Source organism: Bos taurus, chromosome 6, assembly GCF_002263795.3.
Source record: "Bos taurus isolate L1 Dominette 01449 registration number 42190680 breed Hereford chromosome 6, ARS-UCD2.0, whole genome shotgun sequence".
NCBI classification, from domain to species: domain Eukaryota; kingdom Metazoa; phylum Chordata; class Mammalia; order Artiodactyla; family Bovidae; genus Bos; species Bos taurus.
Window position 1 is genome coordinate 84,933,042 of NC_037333.1, and position 7,176 is coordinate 84,940,217.

Consider the following 7,176-nt stretch of genomic DNA (forward strand, 5'->3'; position numbering starts at 1 on the left):
AAATCAGTTATGAAAAATGAAAAACAAAGGGGCCCACAGACTTACTGAAATAGAGAAAATCTTTTTGTTGGGGTCAAAGCTCACTAATTGACTTTAATGTAGTTATGAACAGAACAATAACAACAGGATGACCATGAGATAAGTTTAAACATCTAGAAACATGGTCCTTTAGAGAAACATCTTCCATGTTTCTCCTTTGGGAGACAAGAGTAGAGAAACTATTTCTTTTCCAGTTTCATGCTCACCACATTCCAAGCCCGGGAATCAGCCAACCAAGTGTTGATAGGATACAAATAGAAAGCTTGAAAAAAGAGAAGATTAATCAGAAAGAAAACAGAGTATATAAAAAAAGAAGTAAAAAAGAGAGAAATAATCCACTGTCAGAAATAGTTACACTGTCAGATTTGAGTTTTCCAGATACTTGAAAAAATAAGTAACATCAAACAGGATATATGGAGAAATAAAGAGAATATTTCTTCTTTGATACATATTTTTAATACACAGTGATCTGAAACAAAACAAACAAAAAAAAAGCTTAAAAAAAGGAAAAATTAAAGAAAAAGTTATTATTTTCACTCAAAACAGTTAAGCAACAGAATCTTGTATCTCACTTAAAAGAAAACTTTTCAAAGGTTTCATACAGTCAAATAGACACTCACATTATACATATGAAATAAGAATGATTATTGCATGCAAATTTCTCTTACCTAAAAATTTGCTGTAATATTCATTCCATTCTGGAAATGAATAATGTGCAGATATCACATCACTCATGGTATACAATAACCAGTTCTCCAGCCTCTGTATAAAAGTCATACTATCTGTCAGTCTTGATGTAACATCAGGAATATGTGAAGAAAGCATAAGAAGCCCAGCACACAATCTCTCAATGACTTTTTCATAGGAAAATTGCAAAGAATATATAAATGGAATATTGATGAGTTCAACCACTAATTCTCCACAAAGGCTTAAAGGGTCAGCATACAGATATCAAAGTTAGCTGTCTGTAGCCTGCTGAGTAACTCCTTTGTGACAGCACTATCACATACTCTTTTGGCTGTTGCTAAAAAAAAAAATTTTGATCATTTTTATCAGTTTTACTTGCCTGTCCCATCATGAAAGTTTTGGCAGTTCAAAAGAAAGTGTGTAGAGACCAGCACTGAATTATCCCATGAAACTTTCCTTGCTTACTGGAAGTTGAAGAATCTCCACATTAAAGGGAATCTTGGATCATCAAACAAAAAACTTGTTGAAGGTACCAGGATAGTTAGCTCATGCCCATGAAAATGGAGTTCATCCAGAATAACTTTTAAATTAATCCAGTGACTAAAATCCACGGGCCATACAAGTACCTTCCCAGTAGTCCTTCTTTTCAGGGTCAAAAAACAATATACGTAACATGAAAAGGACACAGAAGCCTTTTACAGTTTTCACGACATTAACTGTGCTCAAACAAAATCTGGGTTTAAACCAAGTGCATGAAACTCACAATCCAAAGATTCACAGTCAATTTCTAGAAGGTTGGACTAAACTTTAAGTTGAGTTCAGTTCAATTCAGTTCATTTGCTCAGTCATGTTCGACTCTCTGCGACCCCATGAATCGCAGCACACCAGGCCTCTCTGTCCATCACCAACTCCCTGAGTTCACTCAGACTCACATCCATCGAGTCAGTGATGCCATCCAGCCATCTCATCCTCTATCATCCCCTTCTCCTCCTGCCCCCAATCCCTCCCAGCATCAGAGTCTTTTCCAATGAGTCAACTCTTCACATGAGGTGGCCAAAGTACTGGAGTTTCAGCTTTAGCATCATTCCTTCCAAAGAACACCCAGGGCTGATCTCCTTCAGAATGGACTGGTTGGATCTCCTTGCAGTCCAAGGGACTCTCAAGAGTCTTCTCCAACACCACAGTTCAAAAGCATCAATTCTTCGGTGCTCAGCTTTCTTCATAGTCCAACTCTCACATCCATACATGACCACTGGAAGAACCATAGCCTTGACTAGATGGACCTGTGTTGGCAAAGTAATGTCTCTTCTTTTCAATATGCTATCTAGCTTGGTCATAACTTTCCTTCCAAGGAGTAAGCATCTTTTAATTTGAGTTGTGTACTTTGCATTAAAGATTAAAAGGAAATGCAACTGCTTTGACGGAAAGAAAAATATCACTAAAGTCAATAAAATGAGTTACAAAGAAACCCCTCAGAGTGAGAGTTTCCAAACTTATTTTCAGTTCAGTTCAGATGCTCAGTCGTGTCTGACTCTTTGTGACCCCATGAATTGCAGCACGCCAAGGCTCTCTGTCCATCACCAACTCCCGGAATCCACCCAAACCCATGTCCATCGAGTCGATGATGCCATACAACCATCTCATCCTCTATCGTCCCCTTCTCCTCCTGCCCTCAATCTTTCTCAGCATCAAGGTCTTTTCCAATGAGTCTTTAGTTGATATCAAAAAAGGGCATGTGAAGTTAAACATAAATTCATAATAATTTCCAAATAATGTTAAGAAAAGCCATCATCATCTCATGTGTATTCAATGAAGACTAAATTTGTTTGGCAAATAAATAAATAAATGGTGAATAGATGGGGAAATAATGGAAATAGGAAGAGACTTTATTTTGGGGGGCTTCAAAATCACTAAAGATGGTGACTGCTGCCATGAAATTAAAATACACTTGCTCCTTGGAAGAAAAGCTATGACAACACAGACAGCATATTAAAAAGCAGAGACAATACTTTGGTCAACATTACTTTAGACAACAAAGGTCCATCTAATCAAAGCTATGGTTTTTCCAGTAGTCATGTATGGATGTGAGAGTTGGACTATAAGAAGTCTGAGTGCTGAAGAATTGATGCTTTTGAACTGCAGTGTTGGAGAAAACTCTTGAGAGTCCCTTGGACTGCAAGGAGATCCAACCAGTCCATCCTAAAGGAAATCAGTCCTGAATATTCATTCAAAGGACTGATGCTCAAGCTGAAACTCCAATACTTTGGCTACCAGATGCAAAGAATTGACTCATTGGAAAAGACCCTGATGCTGGGAAAGACTGAAGGTGAGGCGAGAAGGGGACGACAAAGGATAAGATGATTGGATGGCGTCACCGACTCGCTGGACGTGAGTTTGAGCAAGCTCTGGGAGCTGGTGATGGACAGGGAAGCCTGGCATGCTGCAGTCCATGGGATCACTAAGAGTTGGACACAACTGAGCATCTGAACTGAACTGAGATTTTTTTTTTTAATATTTTGGATATTTTTCTCTGCTTTTATTTGAATGTTTGTTTGAACAGGATAGTCTCTGTAGTGTTTTTCTTACTGATAAATCTACTAAATATTCAGATAAGAATGAGGCCATCACTTACTGCCAGATGGAGTGACAACGCATACTTTTATATGTAAAGGCAGAGAGATTTAGATCCAAATGTTCTGATGCTGAATTCAGTACTCTTCCTGCTAAATCACATCTACCTTTAAGAGAAACAGATAAATATATCTTTTCACTATTAGTGAAGCCTATTCAAACTCTAGTTCTCATCAGACTTACGTTAGGTTGAGAAGAGACACTTTATTAATAGAGTGAAGAAAGGAAATCATGAAGAACATAACTTGATAATATTATCCTTCTATCCAGCAAATCTAATTGTACTATCTTTGCCTTCTTCTTCTAAAATAATTTTTATAATATAAAATTCCATTTTTTGCTTGAATTTTTGCAACTTGAATTCACTACACTCTGTATAAATGAATCCAGTGATATTTATGGACATTTGCTTAAAAAGTCTATTTTCTTTAAGCAATTAAACAATAGGAATATATAATGATAACGTTGTCATAAGAATAATTGTCTCTTAACAAAAATATAATTGTGTAATTATCCAATTGTTTACTATTTCTACACATTCTACTCCAAAATTATAAGTCAATCTATTTACATTTGTAGACTTCACCATTATAGTCATTTACATACCTAATCTGGAATTACTACAGAACCCTTATGGTCTCACTGCTTCAAATTCTTCACACATGCAATTCACTTTCCATAGAGAAATTTTGCTGCAGTTTAAGTTGTGTCTGGGACTCTCTGGGACCCCATGGACTGTAGCCCGCAAGATTCCTCTATCCTTGGGATTATTCCAGCAAGAATATTAGAATGGGTTGCCATTTCCTTCCCCAGAGGATCTTCTTGACCCAGGAATGAACCAGTGTCTACTGAATCTCCTGCTTAGCAGGCAAATTCTGTACCACTGAGTCACCTGGGAAGCTAGAGAAACTTCATTGATTTTTTTTTTTAATTCTCTTTCACAAATTATCTTACTTCAGTCAAATGTTTTGATAACTATGTCTTGTATAGATATTAAAATCTATACTCTCTGAAATGGCCTACAAGATGCTGACTTGATTTTTAATCTTAGGTTGTTCCACATTCCTTCTCCATTGATATCAGCTTTTTTTGAGGTTTTCATGGCAAGAATTTCTTCTCTGGAATGACGTCAGCAAGACTACAGAATAGGAGATCTCTACTGTCATCCCCACAGAACAATGATTTTGGTAGTTACCTCAGGATGAGCATAACTTTCTGGGAATCTGAAAGCCCAATGGAGAAGTTTCAGCCCACCATGGGAGCAAATAATCCCAAGAATGTATGCATTGAAGAGGGTAAGATGAACAGTTTTGCTTTTTCTGTCACTTCTTCCCAATTATCATGGTTCAGTGCCACAAAAGATCCATGTAAAATGGAATTTCTCCCATATGGGGAAAGTGAAATTGTATGAATTTATGAGTCAGTGCATGGTGTCCCAGCAATAAGGAATGCCTTTTTTTTTTTTTTTTTTTACCTTGCCAAGATTACTGAGTGATCTGCAAAGCTAAGGGGTTACAAGAGGCTGGTATCATTGCTGAATCTTAGAACTCCTCAAAGCAATACCACTAACCACTTTGTGGTTCTTCTTACTAAAAATTTGCAGACTCCATCATGTGGACTTCCCACCATCTCCTTGGACACCTCATCTGCAGACCAGTCTGAGTGGCCACAGGCTTCCCCAGTGCTTCATCTATCTCACCCACACCACTCTGCTCCTCCTCCCTGACCCACAGAACCATCTCCTTTGTGCACTGCCATGGACAGCAAGAGTTAGCAAATGCAGAAATCTGACCCATATCTGTAGTACTGGGAGAATACTCACAACCTTGAACATTTCAGGACTCTATCCTTAAGAAGACAAATGGGAAACTCTCAACATGGGGCTGGTATTGTGGGATCAAAAGGAGATACACAACTTAAATAAATCCCCCCACAAGAGGGAGAAATCAATGTGGAAGAGACATTGGGAGGTCATCTGTGGGGTCACAAAGAGTTGGACATGACCAAGCAACTAACACTACACTGCTATTACTATTTAAAACAGTTAATATAAAATTTTCAAGGCATTTTCACAAAAATAGGAAAAACACTCCTAATATTTTTATAGAGCCATAAAACACCCTGAATCACCAAAACAATCCCCAAAAGAAAGACAAAGCTGAAGATATTACACTTCCTGATTTCAAGTTATGTTACAAAGAAATAGCAATCATGAACTGAAACGACACTGGCAAAAAATATGGGCAAAGACCACTGGAACAGAGTTGAGAGTTTAAAAAAAATGTAAGAGCTGAGAGTTAAAAAAAAATGTAAGAAATATGGGCAACCAATATTCAACATGAGTTCCAATAACAATAGATGGAGAATGGATAATCCTTTCGAAATACAATGTAGGAAAACCACATTACCATGTCCAGAAGAATGAAACTGGACCTCTACCAAATGCCACTCACAAACTTAGCATGAAATGGATAAAGAATTAGACATAAAAACAAAAACCTAAAGCATTCCTAGAAGAATAAATAGGGAACATGTTCCTTGATATTGGTCTTGGCAACAGTTTTTTGGATTGACCCCCAAAGCACAGCAATAAGAATAAAAGTAAACAAGTGGGACAACATCAAAATAATAAGTTCTGCACAGCAAAAAAAAAAAAAAGAAAGAAAGAAAGAAAGAAAAGGCAACTGACAGATAATATCAGCAAGCCACATACCCAATAAGGCATTAATAGCCCCAAAATACAAAGAACTCATATGTCAAACCCAATCTCCCAATTTACTTTGCTGTACTGCAGAAATGGTGGCTCAGTGGTAAAGAATCCGCTTGCCAAGCAGGAGACAAAGTTTCAGTTCCTGGACTGGGACAATCCCCTGGAGGAGGACATGGCAACCCACTCCAGTATTCTTGCCTGGAGAATTCCAAGGACAGAGGAGCCTAGCAAGCTACAGTTCAGTGGGTCACAAAGACTGAGACGTGACTGAGCAACTAAACAACAACGACATCAGAAATTAACACAACATTGTGTAAATCAACTATACTCCAATAAAATTTAATTTAAAAAAACTCATACAATTAATAGTAAAATAATCTGATTTAAAACTGATCAGACACACATTGAATAATTTTTCCAAAGAAAATATATATATGCCCAACAAAAAAATTGAACTGTATTTCTAACCCTCACAGAAATGCAAATCATAGGCACTTTGATATATCAGCTAACACTGTTAGAACCAGTTCAGTTCAACCACTCAGTCATGTCCAACTCTTTGTGACCCCCTGGAATGCAGCATGCCAGGCTTCCCTGTCCATTACCAACTCCCAGAGCTTACTCCAAGTCATGTCCAGCAAGTCAGGGATGCCATCCAACCATCTCATTCTCTGTCATCCCCTTCTCCTCCCACCTTCAATCTTGCCCAGTATCAGGGTCATTTCAAATGAGTCACCTCTTTGCATCAGGTGGCCAAAGTACTGCAGTTTCAGCTTCAGCATCAGTCCTTCCAATGAATGTTCAGGACTGATTTCCTCTAGGAAGGACTGGTTAGATCTCCTTCCTGTCCACAGGACTCTCAAGAGTTTTATCCAACACTGCAGTTCAAAAGCATAAATTCTTCAGCACTCAGCCTTCTTTACAGTCCAACTCTCACATTCATACATAACTACTGGAAAAATCATAGCTTTGACTAGATGGACCTTTGCTGGTAAAGTAATGTCTCTGCTTTTTAATTGGCTGTCTAGGTTGGTCATAACTTTTCTTCCAAGGAGCAAGTGTCTTTTAATTTCATGGCTGCAGTCACCATCTTCAGTAATTTTGTAGCC

At 37.9% G+C, this 7,176-nt stretch overlaps 1 pseudogene; it reads right to left on the reverse strand.

The window, feature by feature from the left end:
• Positions 1-584: 584 nt before the first annotated feature.
• LOC781553 (UDP-glucuronosyltransferase 2C1-like) lies at positions 585-5,096 on the reverse strand (annotated as a pseudogene).
• Positions 5,097-7,176: the final 2,080 nt, after the last annotated feature.